This window comes from Cebus imitator, unplaced genomic scaffold, assembly GCF_001604975.1.
Source record: "Cebus imitator isolate Cc_AM_T3 unplaced genomic scaffold, Cebus_imitator-1.0 Scaffold510, whole genome shotgun sequence".
NCBI classification, from domain to species: Eukaryota; Metazoa; Chordata; class Mammalia; order Primates; family Cebidae; genus Cebus; species Cebus imitator.
The window spans coordinates 1,159,023-1,176,840 of NW_016107825.1; the positions used below are offsets into that span (position 1 = coordinate 1,159,023).

At 40.6% G+C, this 17,818-nt stretch overlaps 1 long non-coding RNA gene across 1 annotated transcript in view; it reads right to left on the reverse strand.

The window, feature by feature from the left end:
- Positions 1 to 17,818, reverse strand: part of LOC119468858 — a 152,225-nt gene that overhangs the window by 24,456 nt on the left and 109,951 nt on the right. The gene's annotated exons all lie outside the window — the stretch shown is intronic.

Consider the following 17,818-nt stretch of genomic DNA (forward strand, 5'->3'; position numbering starts at 1 on the left):
TTCTGAAATATTTCGAACTTCTTGGTGTTTAAATAATATGTTATAGTCTTTGGTTCTAATTCAGAAATTCAGCATACTCTTACTTTTTACAACAGCCTAGAGGTATAAATTAATTCATTGTTCTCATTCCCCATTCATCATTTATTCATTCAGAAAAATTTTTTGATTTTCTACTATTTATCAGGCAGTGGAGATACAGTAATAAATCATTCAGACTTAAGAATTACATAAATAAAACAATATTCAGTTGCAAGAAGTGACAATGAGGAAGTGAACAGTCATGTCAGAAGTTAAGTAAGTAAGAGGTGATTGGAGTAATGAAGGCCCATGTCACAGTGTCATAGGGTGGCACAGGATGCCAAGCTAAAGCATGAGAAGGAGTCAGCCATGCAGAGAGCTGGTGGGAAGGCATCCCAGAAGGAGAGAACCATGGCAGAAAGGCTCTGAAAAGGCAAAGAGCTGGGCATGTTCTGGGAACAGAACGGAGCCAATGTGACTGGAGTCTCAGGGGGGAGATGAGGTTGACAGGATGCTTAGATTCTCTTCCAAGTGAAAACCTTACAGAGTTTAGGTAGGAGCATCATGTGATCTGATTTAAATCAGAATCATCACAACATTTAAAGACAGCAGCCACTGGCTTTGTCTACACTACTGAAATCATTGGTCTCCAACTTCCTACAATTTTCTCTTTTGTATCAGATATTTACAAATGTCTGATTCCTTCTATGTGCTCCTAAGTTTCTAGTTCTTGGAGTCTGCTCTCCTCCAGCCTATCATTTGGAACATATCCAGAAGTCTCCCTGATCATATTTTGGTTTCATCCTTTCTGATTCAAGATGTTCTTGCCATCACCTGGAAGAAGCTATTACCCTGTTATTTTTACCATGATATCACCTCTTCAACTGGCTTCACCAATGTTTTTTTTTGCTACCCTCCCTCAGTTTCCATAAGCAAGATGAAAATCATATACTCCTTCCCCTTGTATCCAAGTGTATGGAGTGTGGGGACAGGTAGGGCTGGCTGGTGTGAGGACAGGTAGTTACAGAAGCAACTTTTCCCAGAACATAGGAGAGGTCCAATCCAAAAGCACCCATGTGCATTCTTGCAATTCTAAGACTGCTGTTAAGGATACTCTCAATCTAAGCTTTTAATTTCTGAAAACAAACAAACAAACAAAAAAAACCCTTATATCTGAGAAGCAGCTTATGTGTTTATGGTCCTAGAATAGATGGGGTAGGGAATTTCGGGTGGTGCCAATAGGTGTGCTTACAGTTGCGACAGGGGGTGAAGGCTTTCAGTGATGGTGACATCATGGATTCCCTCTGGGAGGATGGGAGCCCCAGGGAATTTCATCGGTTGTATGAGATTGAAGTCCTGGGAGCTCGTTGCATTTTGTGGGAAAGCAATCTTGGCTCACCATTGCTCTCATCAGAGGGACTTTGTCCCTAGTGCCCACACACACAACATGGATTGAAGTCAGGGAAGCTTGGGTTTGGCTAGACTAGGACTGCCCTGCTCTGCAGTCTTTTCCAACCTTCTGAGGGAGGACATCAGTGGCTCACTCTAGACTTGGACAAACAGAATCAAAAGGGAATATTTTGATTAGAGTTGCCTTAGGAAAAATTATTATAGGGAATTCGTGGAAAAACATTGCTTTCCAATTTCAGAACTACTTGAAATATCTGGTAGGCCAAATATAGAACACTATTCACAGCCTTGCAGGTCCTGAGGTCTGGCTAAATGTGAGCTCTGGGGTGGTGTCTTCCTCCCTCCCCTGCTCCCTCTCTCTCTCTTCCCCCTTTTTCTGCCTCTATGTCTCTCATTCTTTCTTATTTTCTTTATCTCTCTTTCCTAGCTAGCCCTGGATGCTTATCCATGAATGATTATTAAACAAGAATCTTAATTATTGTCCTAGTACAAGCTGTTACTTAGTTTGAAAACCAGTAAGTAATGTTTTTTTTTCCCATTTATTTATTTTATTGTATTTTAGGTTTTGGGGTACATGTGAAGAACATGCAAGATTGTTGCATAGGAACACACGTGGCAGTGTGATTTGCTGCCTTCCTCCCCATCACCTACATCTGGCATCTCTCCCCTTGTTATTTCTCCCCAGCTCCCCACCCCCCACCGTCCCTCCCCTATTTCCCCCCATCTGACCCCAGTGTGTAGTGCTCCCCTCCCTGTGTCCATGTGTTCTCATTGTTCAACACCCGCCTATGAGTGAGAACATGTGGTGTTTGATCTTCTGCTCTTCTGTGAGTTTGCTGAGAATGACGGCTTCCAGGTTCATCCATGTCCATACAAAGGACACAAACTCATCGTTTTTGATGGCTGCATAAGAGGATGTGGAGAAATAGGAACACTTTTGCACTGTTGGTGGGAGTGTAAATTAGTTCAACCATTGTGTAAGACAGTGTGGCGATTCCTCAAGAACCTAGAAATAGAAATTCCATTTGACCCAGCAATCCCATTACTGGGTATATATCCAAAGGATTACAAATCGTTCTACTATAAGGACAAGTGCACACGAATGTTCATTGCAGCACTGTTTACAATAGCAAAGACCTGGAACAGTAAGTAATGTTAATGAAACTTCCCTCTGAAAAATAATAGCAGAAACAAGAGAAAGAATGTCTCACAAACTAAAAGAGCTCACAAATGCATCTTTCAGAAAATGTTTTGAAAAGTTTATAATAATCTAAGGAACTTAATCACCCAACACTCTAGGAATGAGTTACAGAGAAGGTAATTCGAAGGATTTTTCATGTTGGACTGAAAGACCTTGCTCTTTGTGACCCCTAAAGGACATCTGTGTCAACAGAAGGAAGGGAATTGAGACTAGTGTGAATTAAAACTTCTCAACTGGAAGGGGTGTGAGGTCTGAAATTCCCTTCTAAGTAGAATCATCAAAGTATATTATTTGGTGATTTAACTTAACTTTCTCTCCCATTCGTCTTCTTTCTTTTTCTTCCCTCCTTCCTTTCTCTTTCTTTCTTTCTCTTCCTTCCTTCCTTCCTTCCTTCCTTCCTTCCTTCCTTCTTTCTTTCTTTCTCTCTTTCTTTTTCTTTCTTTCCTTTCCTTTCTTTCTTTTCTTTTCTTTTCTTTTCTTTTCTTTCTTTCTTTTTCTTTCTCTTTCTTTCTTTCTCTCTTTCTTTTTCTTTCTTTCCTTTCTTTTCTTTTCTTTCTTTCTTTCCTTCTTTCTTTCCTTTTTCCTTTCTTTCTTTCCTCCTTCCTTTCTTCTTTCCCTCCCTCCCTCCTTCCCTCCTTCCCTCCTTCCTTCCTCCTTCCCTTCCTCCCCTCCTCCCTTCCTCCCTTTCTCTTTTCCTCCCTTCCTTCCTTTCCCTTTCCTTGAGGGAATCAAAAACAAAAATTCGAAGAAAAAAGTGTAGAAATGTATGATCATTCAATCATTCTCTTTTCTCTTCCTTCTCTCATTTTTTGTGAATGTACACAGTTAAATACTATCATCTCCAGTGGTTATGTTCTATAACATCACTGCAAACGCTGAATTAGCAAATATTGAGCTAATTCTGTATTTGCTGGGATAAATACAGAGTTAGGGCTTGTGAACCTCTGGTCATAATATTTTCACCAACAGATCAATCCATAATTTTAAGTATGTTTCTGTTTAATGGCATCTCATCTAACACATACTGTTAGCATTGAACTCATGACCTGTAGTACTATGACTCATTCCTGAATGAAGATAATTTAAGACTTATATTTTCTCCAGAAGACATTTCACAGCTTTCTTGTGTTTAGGATCACTGAACAGCACTTTAGTCCTACGTTTGGGGGACATTTTAAACAGTGAAGTCATGAGGAAAAAGTACAAAAATGCAAAAAATGTGTAATGAAATTGATAGCCAAAAGGACACTTGTTTAAAATATAAGAACTGAAATAAGAAGGTAAAGTATTGCCTTGTTCTCATGCCCATCAAGCTATTTGAATTTTTGCCACTCTGTGCGCGTGTGTAAATGATCATGAATGCACAGAGTATTGACTTGGGAGTTAAAAATACATTTTAAAGAGTAGATGGATTTGAAAATATAGAATTCATTAATAATGAGAATCAATGGTACACATACACACATATTCTGTTCTCTTTCACTCTGTCTTTGTCAAATGTACTTTTACATATATTTTGAGGAGATTTTAGGAAACTATAACATATCTCATTTAGATAACAACTAGCTATTAGCAGATATACTTCCAAGAGAGGTACACTTTAAGTTTAATTGAGATGTGCTGATTTTTTCTGTGCCAAAACACTTTAAGAATTTGCAAAATCAGAACCAGCAGCCCCACCTACATGTGTTTTTAGCTGTCATCAAGGCAGGGACACAAGCAGAGCTTTTGAGGATTACTGGCAAAATGGCTGACTGGCAGATGTTAAAAGGTCTTTCCCCCTACATAAATAGAAATGAGGAATAAAATATATTTCACTCTAAAGAGTAACATGTTTCCTGGTTGAAAGGTGGAAAATAAATTTCTATATGACATAGAAAGAGGCAAAGTAAACCCTTGGGCAGTCCAAGTTGGTGCTAAAGCATCATCCAGGCCCTGAGGTCTTAGACAAAAGGGGCTGGTAAAGGACAGAAGCCAACCTTCCACTCAAAGGTCAGAAGCTGGAATTCGGCTTCTCTGCACTGAGCCTCAAGACCTGCCACATTTATGAAAGGGGGTAAAAAACACTTCACCCACAAGACTTGAAAAAAAAATTGTCTTTTTTTTTTGAGATGGAGTTTCACTCTTGTTACCCAGGCTGGAGTGCAATGGTGTGATCTCGGCTCACCACAACCTCCGCCTCCTGGGTTCAAGCAATTCTCCTGCCTCAGCCTCCCGAGTAGCTGGGACTACAGGCATGCACCACCATGCCCAGCTAATTTTTGTATTTTTAGTAGAGACGGGGTTTCACCATGTTGACCAGGATGGTCTCGATTTCTTGACCTCCTTGACCTCGTGATCCACCCGCCTCGGCCTCCCAAAGTGCTGGTATTACAGGCGTGAGCCACCATGCCCGGCCTGAGTTGTCATTTTTAAGAAATAGAGACTATAAATCTGTGTTGAGGATAGGAGTCTGTATTTACTCTTTCCTTACTGGGGAATTTATGTGAGAAATTAATAAATAAACTGATGAAATTCTTGAGGCCCAACTAAACAAGTCCTTTTATATAGACGTTACCAAGGACAAATAGAATTCTCACAAGAACTGCAATCTCCACAAAAGTCAGACTTCAATAAAATACTATAAACCATAAAAGAAAACACTGTTATTAGGGAGATATGACACATAAAGCAAATGGGAGAATTAACATTCTAAGCTGATAATAAAATATTTGAAGAGAATAGAAAATAATTTTAAATTAAAGATATAAAAAAGAGACTATAATGAAAGAATACAGCAATATTAAAGAATCAAATATATTCTACCCTAAGGAGTGGAATAAGAACAGATTAGTTTTTTGAAAAAGATAAAAACAAACAGACATTCTAGCAAAGAAAATTCTGGCTGTTGAAAAGAAAAATTTAGCAGTTGATTTTAATCTCTAGATTAGACACTTTTAAAGAAAGAATTAGTAATATGGAAAATAGAGCTATCAAAATAATCTAAAAGGCGAACAAAGAAACCAAACCAAAAATAGACAAGTGGGAATACATCAAACTCGAAACCTTCTGCACAGCAAAGGAAACAATCAAAAGAGCAAAGAGACAACCTATAGAATGGGGGAAAATATTTACAAATTATTAATCTGACAAGTGGCTAATATCCAGAATATACAAGAAACTCAAATAACTCAACAGCAAAAACAAAAAGCAAAAAACAAGTAATCTGATTTTAAAATGGATATAGGATCTGGGTAGACATCTCTTAAAAGAAAGCATACAAATGGCCATGTATATGAAAAAATGCTTAACATTTCTAATCATTAGGGAAATGTAAATAAAAACTACAATGAGATATTATCTCACTCTAGTTAGAAAGGCTATTATCAAAAAGGCAGATAAATAAATAAATAACAAATGCTGGTGAGGAAGTGGAGAAAAGGGAACTCTCATACAGTTCTGACGGAAATGTAAACCAGTACAGTCATTGTGGATAACAGTATGAAGGTTTCTCACAAAACTAAAATCAGAACTACCATAAAATACAGCAATTCCACTACTGGGCATTTCTCAAAAGGAAAGAAAATTAGTATGTCAAAGAGATACCTGAATCCCCATGTTTATCACAGCACTATTCAGAATAGCCAAGATATAGAGTCAGCCTAAGTGCCTGTCAACAGATGAATGAAGAAAATGTAGTACATATGTGCAATGGAATACTGTTCAGCAACGAGGTACATTGACATGCTGTTATTCAGGACAACATGAATGAACCTGGAGGATATTATGTTAAGTGAAATAAGTCAGGCAAAGAAAGACAAGTACTGCATACTCTCATTCATAGGTGGGAACTAAGAAAAATTGAGATCACAGGAGTAGAGAGTAGAATTGTGGTTATTAGAGGCCTGGAAGAGGCAGGGGAGGAGAGGATGGGGAGAGGTTGGTTAATGATAAAAAATTCCAGCTAGACAGAGGAATAAGCTTTAGTGTTCTGTATCATTGTAGGATAAATGGGATTAACAATAATTTATTGTATATTTTTGAAAAGCTACAAGAGAAGATTTTGAATGTTCAGGATATGAAGAAATAATAAATATTTGAGGTGATGGATATGCTAATTATGATGATTTGATCATTACATATTGTTTACATGTGTTGAAATATCACTCTGTCTCCTGTAAATATGTACAATTATTATATGTCAACTAAAAATAAATAAAAGAAGAAATGAAAGTTTTAGGAATGGTGAGCATACTGATTATTTTGACTGCGGTGATGATTTCAAAGAGATATACTGGTCAAAATGTATAAAATGTGCAGTTAAATATATCCAGTTTATTATATGTCAATTGTACCTCAATAAAGCTGTTCAAATAAAGAGATGCTACCATAGAATAAAAGCTGTTTGTTTTTCCATACTTGAGAAGATCATTAAAAATTTAAAATCCTAAGTGTCTAAAATAGGTTGCCGAGTAATGAATATGATGCAATTCTATTTTAGGGGGAACAAAGGGAAACAAACACTATACCAAAGAAAAAAGTCCAACCTATGCTGCATGCAGTGGCTCACGCCTGTAATCCCAGCAGTTTGGGAGATCGAGGTGGGCAAATCACTTGAGGTCAGGAGTTCGAGACCAGCCTGGCCAACATGGTGAAACCCTATCTCTATTAAAAATACAAATAAATAAATAAATAAATAAATAAATAAATACCCAAGTGTGCTGGCAGGCACCTGTAATCCCAGAGACTCAGAAAGCTGAGGCAGTAGAACCACTTGAACCCAGGAGGTGGAGGCTGCAGTGAGCTGAGATCGCACCACTGCACTGCAGCCTGGGTGGCAAAGTGAGACTCTGCCTCAAAAAAAAAAAAAAAAAAAAAAAAAAAAAAGAGAGAGAGAGAAAATTTTAACCTAAATATTTTTTGTGATACTATATACATGGAATAAGGTGGAAAAGAAGACTTGTAAATAAAGCCAGATGAAATTAAACTCATTTTCAATCAGAAAAAAAAAATAATGGTGTATAATACAGAATTCTTCCCTGGGTTCCTGCAAGGGAGCCTCTAAACCCTCAGAATTTCCCAAATGAGAAAGTGTCTTTGTTATTTAGGGTGGACCTCTCAGACCATACCTCAGTTTATGCTCAGGTGACTCATGGTGTGCCCCAAGATAGCTAAGGTTATTGAGATGACTCCGGATGAGGGATGGCCATGCCAGAAAGAGCAGCCGTGTTAGAGCATTAGGGCTTTGAGCCACGTGATCTTAGTCCAACCTCCGGAGAAGAAAGGGAAGCTGGAGCTCAAGCTTAATCACACAGCCAGTGACTCAATCAAGTCCACCTATGTAGTGATGCTCCACTGAAAACCATGGACACCAGAGCTCAGTTGAGCTTCCCTGGCAATGCTCTGCCTATTGCCACACAAGAATGTGCCGGGAGGATGACGTTTCCCTGAAGACACAGAAGCTTCACATTTGGGAAGTTCTTTTCTTCTGGTTGATCTGGATTTGTATTCCCTTTTATTTTCTATAATAAAATTCTGACTGGAAGCATAGTGCTTCCTTGTGTTTTGTGGGTCAGTCTAGTGGATTATAGAATTTGAGTCAGTAAAAGAACACTCCAAATTGCAGCAAGTTGGTTGGAAGTATACATAGCCTGGGAAACCCAAACTTGTGACTGGTGTCTAAAGGGAGGCCAGTCTTGCAAATGACTGCCCTGAACCTATGAAATATGGCCTGACTCTGGGCATTTGGTGTCAGAAGTCACTGCAAATAGTAACCACTAGAAGACTACAAATGGAATAAATACATTCAAAACCGGCAGGTGGTAAGAGGAGATTACAGTAAACTTAAATAATCCAGTGGAAATCCAAAAAGCAGAAAAAAAAAAAAAAAAAAAAAAAAAAAAAAAAAAAAAAAAAACCACAAGAAAAAACCATGATACAAGGAAAACACAAAGATGATAGAAATAAAGCCAAATATATCAACAGTGACAATAAATAAATTCAAAAACTTAAACTTGCTTATTAACAGGTTGTGACATTTAAAAAGCACAGTGAAGTAGTCATAGAAAAAGATCAGAACTTGACTGTAGTCCCTTATGCTTGTTTTTATTTGGATTATATACAGTGGAGGATATACCCTAATCTTCTCAGGCTTTAGGGTTTATAAAGGTCTTTATCTGCCTCAACATGAAATACTTTTATAGACCTTAACTAATTATTTCTATGGAGAGGATGTGGGCTCTGGCTTTTGTAGTGGGAAAATGTGGCTATTGAAACTTGGGCCAAGGGGGGTTGCTGAGACCCACATATGAAGGACTCGCTGCTGCGTTTGAGGAATCATGTCACAGGCTGAGCAAACCCTCTTGCCACTCCTCGCATTGGAGAACACTGGCATTTAACATGACCTTCCATTATTAGTTCTGAGCAGCTTCCTCTGTGAGGAGCAGGGGCCACCTCAGTCCACCACAGCAGGAAGCAGGTGGTCAGCAATGTGGGCTGAACATTCAGTAGCAGGAGAGTGGAAACCACTGGCACAGGATTTGTGGCCATGGGGGTAAAGAAGCAGTGGCAGAAATCACAACTGTAGAACGGATGATTTTAGAGTGTAGTCTGAGCCTTTTAAATTAAGAGGACTCACTTTTCAGATAAAAAGTCACATCACACACAGAAGAAACATATGTTTAGTTGGCAAAATATATCATGATATAAAGTTACCATCAAATAGTTTAAACAATAACAACTACTTTCTCAAATACTTCCTGTGATTCACTGTACTGAGTGCATTTTATATGAAGGAAGTTCTATTCTTACAGTGGATGAGGGAATTGAGATTTGGAAGGTAAATGTCTTGTTTATGCTCATATAGTGAGGAGACAGTGGACATAAGATTCAAATCAGCTCCATCTAACAATGATACACCTGATGCTGACCTGATCGCTATGTGCATTTGACGTCTGCAGCACAAAACACAGATGAGAGACACTGCTGTTGACGTGGCCTGTGAGGTTGTACGGTCCCTCCGCCAGCCTCCTCCAACCCTGCCGGAGTTTCCAGCTGGTCATGCACAGGGGAGCTGGACTCGAGAGCAGAATCCTGGCAGCGTTCAGTGGCAAGAGTAGTCAATGGAGAGAGTGGCTCCCTCCAAAGGGCATGTCTTGGGATGTACAGTGACGCCTGGCAGTACCCAACACTGGAAGAGCTCACAGGCAGATCTGAGGGAGGAGCTCAGGTACCAGCACATCATACATAGAAGCAATTCCACCTCTTACCTGGGCTCATGAGGGCATGAGCTGTGGCTCATCAGGCCACACTGCATGGTGGTGACTCTTCCTCTAAGAAGCTGCACTTTCTCAAGCCCCGTGCCTCTCCTCTATGCTGTCCTCAGCCTGCTGTGCTCCCCATCCCATCTCTCTATCTGGCACATTCTCCTTGCTAATTTGTCCTCATCTTTCAAGCAGATCAAATAGCAGTCCCACTTCAGGGTTTGCCCAGCTCTCCTTCCTCACTTGGGCACCCCTTCTCGGTGTAGGCTGGCATGCTCCGTTACGGAGTAAATTATACTAGACTCCAGCGAAGCTCTGAAGATTGAGCTTTCACAAACACACCTTGCATCCTGCCACTTCACTGCTGAGCATCCTTCAAAGGCTTCAGTGCCGCCAGATTGACGATAATACCTTCTAGCTTCATTGCTCATCACTCCTGGCCTCACCCTCTGGTACTCTCTGCAGGGTCATACTGAGCTTTGATGTCCCTAGAGTGGGCCTGTCTGTCACTCTTCCAGAGTTTAATCCATGCTGCTCTTGCCCCATGGGCTGCCTTCCCTTCTGGAGTTTGTCTGCGCACCTTCCTTTAATCCTAAACAATTAGTGCTCAGCTCCACTATCACCTCTTCCAGGAAGCAGTCTCTGACACACCTGGGGGACGACTAGGTGATTGTCTTGTGAGCTTTCATGCCAACCTTCCCATCACCTGTGCCCACCCCGAGGGCTCCACCAGACCAAAAGTGGCTGGCATGGTCAGCACAGGGGCCTCTACTTTATATGCTCACTGCAGAGTCAGCCTTTGCCATGGATTGCAGTAGCACAGGGATGCTAAACATTTATTTTTCTAATAGCAACTTGATTCATTTTTAGTTACGGATCCTAAAAACTATTTCATGGCCATTCACATGAAACACACAGACGTCACAAAGGAAAAAAATAAAATCACCAAAATCACCACCTCCCAGAGATAAGTATTGTTACTTATAATCATAATAAGTAAGAAATTATTTCCTTCTTGACTTCTTATGTTTTGAATCATACTACACAAAGATGTGTACAATATTTTCTCTTTTCTATCCACTTAGAAATGTATTTGAGCCATATTTATCAGGTTAGTAGAAGTAGTGGTGGTAAGAGTGATCTTTACCCGTTGATCAATATAGGCTTCCACTCCACATTATCATTTTTCATTCTTGCACAGTGTACATAGATGAAAATAATCATGAGAATTATAGTAATTGCTAACATTTATTGAGTGACTACTCTGAGCTGTGCATAGTCATAATAATCCTTTACAATAATAATCAATAATACTTTGCAGTCATTATTGGATTTTCACAGCAATATTATGAGGCTGGTATCACGGTTACTTCCATGCTTTGTTGATGAGAAAACTAAGCCTCAGAGATGGGTCTTACCAGAGTTGGTCGGACTCCACAGCCTGGATTCTTAGCCACCATCAAGGTGTACTGTCACATTAAAAATTCCCCTACTGGCAGATAATTAAGATGTTTCCAGGTTTTTTTGTTTGTTTCTTTGCAATAAAAAACAAAATTATTTTTGGAAAAAAGAAAATCCCCAGGACCATTTTGTTATGCCCATATCCCTCCCCTCCCTGACCTGTTCTCTCATTACTTCAGTTTGGAAAAGGCCACTTTAAAATCCCATCACATTGCTTTTATGAAATATGCTGGCACTGGTATAGGCAGGTCCTCAAGGCACCCTAGAGTCCAAGAAATCTGCAGCTCTTTGGAGGCTGCTCAGGTCTTCAAAAGACTCATTTAATACAAACTTCTTTACTTGGAAATTCTTCAGTGCTCAGTTAGAGATTGATTTGGCTTTTCCTTTCTGGGACGTATTTAGATTCAATTAAGCCAAGAGCTTAGACTATTGCCCCTTGCGAAAGATTAGAAAATGGGAATTTCCCCTTTATGGGAAGATTGTCATAAAGAATCAAGCACAGCACTCTCAGTTTGAGAGGTGTTGATGTAGCTTTGCCAAACTTCCCAATTAACGCTTTGCAAAATGATCAAATTTCCATGAAGACACATGGCATTTCCATTTCCCCATAATGTATATGGGTAGTTTAAGGAACTAGATATCTGGAGGTGGGAAATTCAGAGAAAAAAAAAAGAAAAAGAAAAATAAACCTCCTCTCTCCTTTTGACTAAGCTTACTTGATTTTTTTCCCAATTATATAATTTCCATGAACATTTTTCGTCCTCTTAAGTCAAAAGAGAATGATACTTAATGTCTCCTTTTTGACGGTGGCTCAAAATGACATAAAATAAAAATGCATAACATCCTTTTTGTAATCAAACATAAGGTCTTGTCAGCTGAATGTGTTTCACCTGAAATGAGTTCCTAAGATAAGAAAACCCGCAAGATGGAGGGTGGTCTGTGGGGTGTAAATTACTTGATATCTTGGTTTTGATTTCCTGATGTGCGCTGGGATGATAAATGTTAACTGTTCTCCTGATTTACCAGGCAGGCACGACATTCACTCATGCTATTTTGAAGACACTGCAGAGCTGAGGAGGGCCCCATGCCTCCTTCACCTAGAGCGTGTTGTTGCTGGCCCATGTGCTGGGAGGACAGGTAGCACTGAATTGATCTCAACCAGAGTTTCCCCAGATCTCATTAGCTTTGGTTTGCAAATACTTTCCCATTAATTCCAAATTTAATTTTCTCTAGTTTGCCCAATGCAGACTTGTTAGTCTCGTTTCAAAGTTTTGCCCCATTGTTTCAGAAAGTGCTTGGAGATGTCTTTTGTGAACTAGCCAACAGTTCTCACACAGTTTTTTAATCTGGGCTTTTGTGTTGACATCTCCTGCTTCTAGAGAGCTTACTATTGATTCCCGACCACCAGAACACCTGCTGTGTCCATGCAGAAACCCAGGGCAGGCCCCTTTCGCTCTCTTCTTGTCTCCTGGGTTTTGGAGAATCATTACTTCTCAGATAGATGCTTTCCTCATTCCCCTTAAGAATAGAAGACTGAGGAAGACCGATTCCTCCTCTGTTTCTGTAGGTGAACTCCTCATAATTCTTATTCCTAGAATAGGAATTCCAAAGGTTACCAACCCTGAGAGTTGCCTGGACATGTGCAAATCTGTTTTAGGTTTAAAATTAACTTAGATGAGATAGAGAATTTCCCTGCTCTACTCTCTAGGGCTGACCATAGAAGAGGACATCAGGAACTCTGTTTTTCACGTTTTGAGACATTAAGTATTAATGAGAAATGAGTGTAGTTTGAAGGGCCCAAGTTTCTTACCAATAACCACAGAGCATTAGAAGCAGAGTTATTACACATGATATTAGATACCACAAAAACATTTGCCACCAAAAACAAAAACCAGAACATATCTGTCATGAATACAGTCTTTACACATGTGATCATTATGAGTTCATAACAGCATATTAACAAATGTAAAACCAAGAGACTTGAAGAGATTTTGTGAAATGAAAGTAGTAAAATTTAAGCTTGATTACAATGTAGATTGTATATAATTTGTGATTTCTATAAACTTTCGTAAGTCAGAGAGTAAATAGCAGAGGTGATCTGCTGCTTTATTTTAAAAAAAAATTGATATTTTGGTGAAAAGAAGAAATCTTTAGCTTCTCTCTTTGGCCCTGCCAGAACACTGGTATGATGACCTTGGTTAGGATGACAATTCTATGCATCCACAGCAAACAGATTAGCAGCAACGGTATGTTTAATTACCCAATAGTTTCACCACTTCATTCTTCCCACCAGCTATCAGAAAGGAATACATCAGCAGGAAAAGTAAGTTGAAATTATGTAAGTGTCCTTAATGCATCTTGCTAGATCTAACTTTCTAGGAGAGGATGTATTGTATACAAATGAAAAAAAGGAGTGTTAGTAAAATTAAATAGGATATATGACCTCATCATGTTCTTGATCAGCACTTTGCACACTTTCATGTGAACCCACATCACGTGAGGAAGAATCTCGTTAAAACGCAGATTCTGATTCAGGAGATTGAGGTTGATCTCAGAGCCTAAGTTGCAATAAGCTCCCAGGTGATGTTGACGCTGTTGTCTGAGGACCCCACACTTAGAATAGCCAGGAACTGAGATGTTTAACTTCTTTTTCGCTCTTTCACCACTTTTTTTTTTTTTTTTTTGAGACGGAGTCTCACTCTGTCGCTCACTCAGGCTAGAGTGCAGTGATGCAATCTCGGCTTCCTGCAACCTCTGCCTCCCGAGTTCAAGTGATTCTCCTGCCTAGGCCTCCCGAGCAGCTGGGATTACAGGCATGCGCCCCCATGCCCAGCTAAGTTGTGTATTTTAATAGAGACGGGGTTTCACCATGTTAGTCAGGCTGGTCTCAATCTCTTGACCTCAAGTGATCTGCTCATCTCGGCCTCCCAAGTGCTGGGATCACAGGCATGAGCTAGAGCGCCTGGCCTCTGTCACCATTATTTATATGGTGCACTGTCAATCATTAGCAACTCTGAGATTAAAAGATGAGAACAAAAAGTAATTGGAGCTTAGGTTTGCTTGTTACTAGTCATTGTGATAAAGATTTAGTGAGAGAAGCTGCTAAACTAGTACTTCTCTAATGTTACAGTGCATAGGAATCACCTGGGATCTTGTTAAAGGGAGGATTCTAATCGAGTAGATGGAGGTGAAGCCTGAAGAGCCACATTGTAAAAAGCTCCTGGGTAGCGCTGAAGTTGCTGGTCCAGGATCGAACTTTGGAGTAGTCAGGGTCTCTAGACAACAGAATTTACAAAAATTCACCTCGCCTCCCCTTTTTTGTTAGCTTTTATGTGGTCAAAATCTTAATTTTTATTTAAATGGGATATTTGTGGAGATTCTGGAGAGGGGAAGTGGCGGAGGGGGTGAGATAAAGGGTTTGGAATCAGGAGGGAGAACGCTGGGTTCCTGTGGGCTTAGGCTCTTCCCTGCATTGGTTCACGTACTCATTATTTCACGATGGGTGTGCTTGCCCTGGGGCCCCGCAGCCCTGAGGTGTCTAGACTGGTCATCACTTCACTGCAGATCCCAGGGCATGTAGAAGGCTGAGAACAAATAATTTTAGCTCAGGGAGTTCCCTGCATAACCAGAGCTACCTCTTTTTCTTCCCACTTTGAATAAATAGAAGTCAGTGGGACGTTCCTCAACTCTCACTTCTGCCCAATTCAAGTTTCTTTCTGCACGTGTGCACGTATCATCTGAAGGCAAATGGAAAGGCTGGGTTCTGTCAGACCCCAGTCCAGAGCAACTCTTTATTTTCTAGACCGGCAGTGGCAACCGAGTGCAGTTTTCCATATGTACCTGAGCACTGTTCTCTGTAAATTCATCGGGTGCATCCTCCCTGACACCCCCATCACCCTACAACCGACGTCACTGTGCGACTTCCAGCTTCAGTCTGGGCTCTAACTATTGGACACTGACTGTTGAAGAAAAGCCATATAGAAAAGGCCCAAGATCAAGGTGATCAGGGGACTGTGATGTTTCATCCCTTTGCTCACTTTCTCACTTCACACCCATATACTTCAGATGACCTGTTGTTTCTGTGCTGAAGACACACACATATGCGTGCACACGCACACACACATCAGCTTTTTCTATTTATTTCTTCTGAATTATATTGCACAAATGTGAAAACCAAAAAACATCCCACTTCCTCACTAGGCAGTTGAAACTTTCCTGATGACAATCCTAAGTAACCACAACAGGCAATGAGTTAACATTTCAGTTGGGAGGATTTCCCCACCTCTCCTCTCTTTTCAGTGAGGCATCAAGTTCCCAGTTGATTTCTCCATCTGGCCAACCATTCCTGGAAACCTGCTTCCAAAGAAGGCAATGGGAAGATGTAAAAGGGTTGCCTGGGCAAGGGAGGAGGAGGCAGGAGGTCGATGGGGCCTGGTGGCTCTTTCTTGAGCTCAGGGGTGGGGGCCTGCTGCCAATTTTTAAAACTTTGCTGCCAACTTGGGATACAAGCTAATACATCCCTATACTATAGGGACACAAGCCCCTGAATTAAAATAAAATAGTAAAATAATAAATAAATGGGGGAATGCAGAGGAGTTGCAGTTTCTCATTAGAAACTTTTTCAGCATGAAAATTTCATACATGAAATCTTAAATGTCTTCTGATAAAACACAATCCACAATTTCGGCAGGAATGGCTTTGCTGAGCTTACTCATATACATACACAAGACAAAAAGCAGCCACAGCAAGACATAATTTCTTAAGTGTTAAAGGGCAGACATCTCTCACCACTCCCTAATCTTTCTCAGGATTCATCCAAGAGGGTGAGCTGCATGGTCTCAGACAGGAGAAGTCAATCACTGTTTTCAGAAGCTAGATGCCAATTTAGTTTTTTCCAACTCTGTTAGAAAAATTCTTGGAAGTATAATTACTTGTAGGTCAGGTTACCATGCCATATTTAACAGAATTGTGCAAAGAAAGCTGTAGCAGTAAGAGTCAGGGACTTAAGATCGTTCATAGTGATGTGGGAGATCAAGATGATCGAGGCTTCTCCCATGACCTTTATGGGGCAGGAATTATTCACTTAGGGTCCCAAGGAAGAGAACCCAGATTCTTAGATTGCACACCCCTCACACAAACTTTGAATCAGAATGGGCATCCTCTTTGAGACTGTCTCAGTGGTGTCACTCTGAGACATTTATCACCACTTGCTGAGTTCTGTCCTGCAGACATTGACTCAACCACAGATGAACAAAATGCACTCACACACGCCAGAATACAGTGGGCTAGGGATGGTCGTCAGCTGCTTTCAGAGGGCAACTGCAGCTAACCGACCACGACTCCTTGCCCCTCCTTGCATTTATTCAACATTGATTTAATAACAGGAGGTTCTCAGTCAACATACTTGTGGATAATTAACGTGGTTAAAAGGGTGGTTTTATGAAGGATAAAAGGTTTTGGTTCCAAGCCCTAGAATAAACACCGTTCGTTAATGGGTAATTCCTCTTCAACCTCACCTTGAGAGAGCTGTCCCAGCACAAAGTTTACATGAGTAAACAAATTAGAGTAGGGACAAAGGAATGTGGGGTAAAGAGACTTAACTGGGAAGCTTTTATTCCTCTAATCTTTACCTTATGACTTAAAGTTCCAATGTAAGAACAGGCTGCCTTCAGCCTGTTTCATTAAAACCTTTCAGCCTTCCCAAAGGTTTGAGACTGTAATCTTATAACTTTCCCTAATGTTTCACTAATACTTTGCCAGCCACTCCACGTGAATCCTAACATACTGCACATTGCTTCAGTAATTTCCATGGCAGGGAAGAATAATTATTTCCTTTGCTTTGTGGCATTGATGACTACAGAGGCCCAGACCCCTTCTCGTGTGGCTCAGGCAGAGATGCTATTGCTATTGTTATTTCAAGTCAGACTGGGAAGGATTCTTTTCTGGATGGGTCAACCAGTATTAGGGCTGGGCCCCAGACCTTCTGGTTTTTTGTGGGATGTGGCAGTGGTGACACTCACTGTGCACGCAGTGCTTGTCAGGCACAGAGCTAAATAATTCACGTTATCTCGTTTAGTCCTCACAACATCCCTTAGAGGTAGATATCATTATCCAGATTTTACAAATGAACACACTGAAGACAGTAAAGGCCCTTAGCTGAATTGGTGAGAGGGCTGGATCTCTAGATAATGGCGCTTGACCTTCTTGGTAAAGATTAGTTACGGACTGGGCCAGGCTCGGTGACTCACGCCTGTAATCCCAGCACTTTTGGAGGCCAAGGTAGGAGGATCACGAGGTCAGGAGTTCAAGACCAGACTGGCCAACATGGTGAAACACCGTCTCTACTAAAAAATACAAAAATTAGCTGGGTATGGTGGCTCGTGCCTGTAATCCCAGCTACTTGGGAGGCTGAGGCAGGAGAATTGCTTGAACCAGGACCTGGCAGGCAGAGGTTGTAGTCAGCTGAGATCATGCCACTACACTCCAG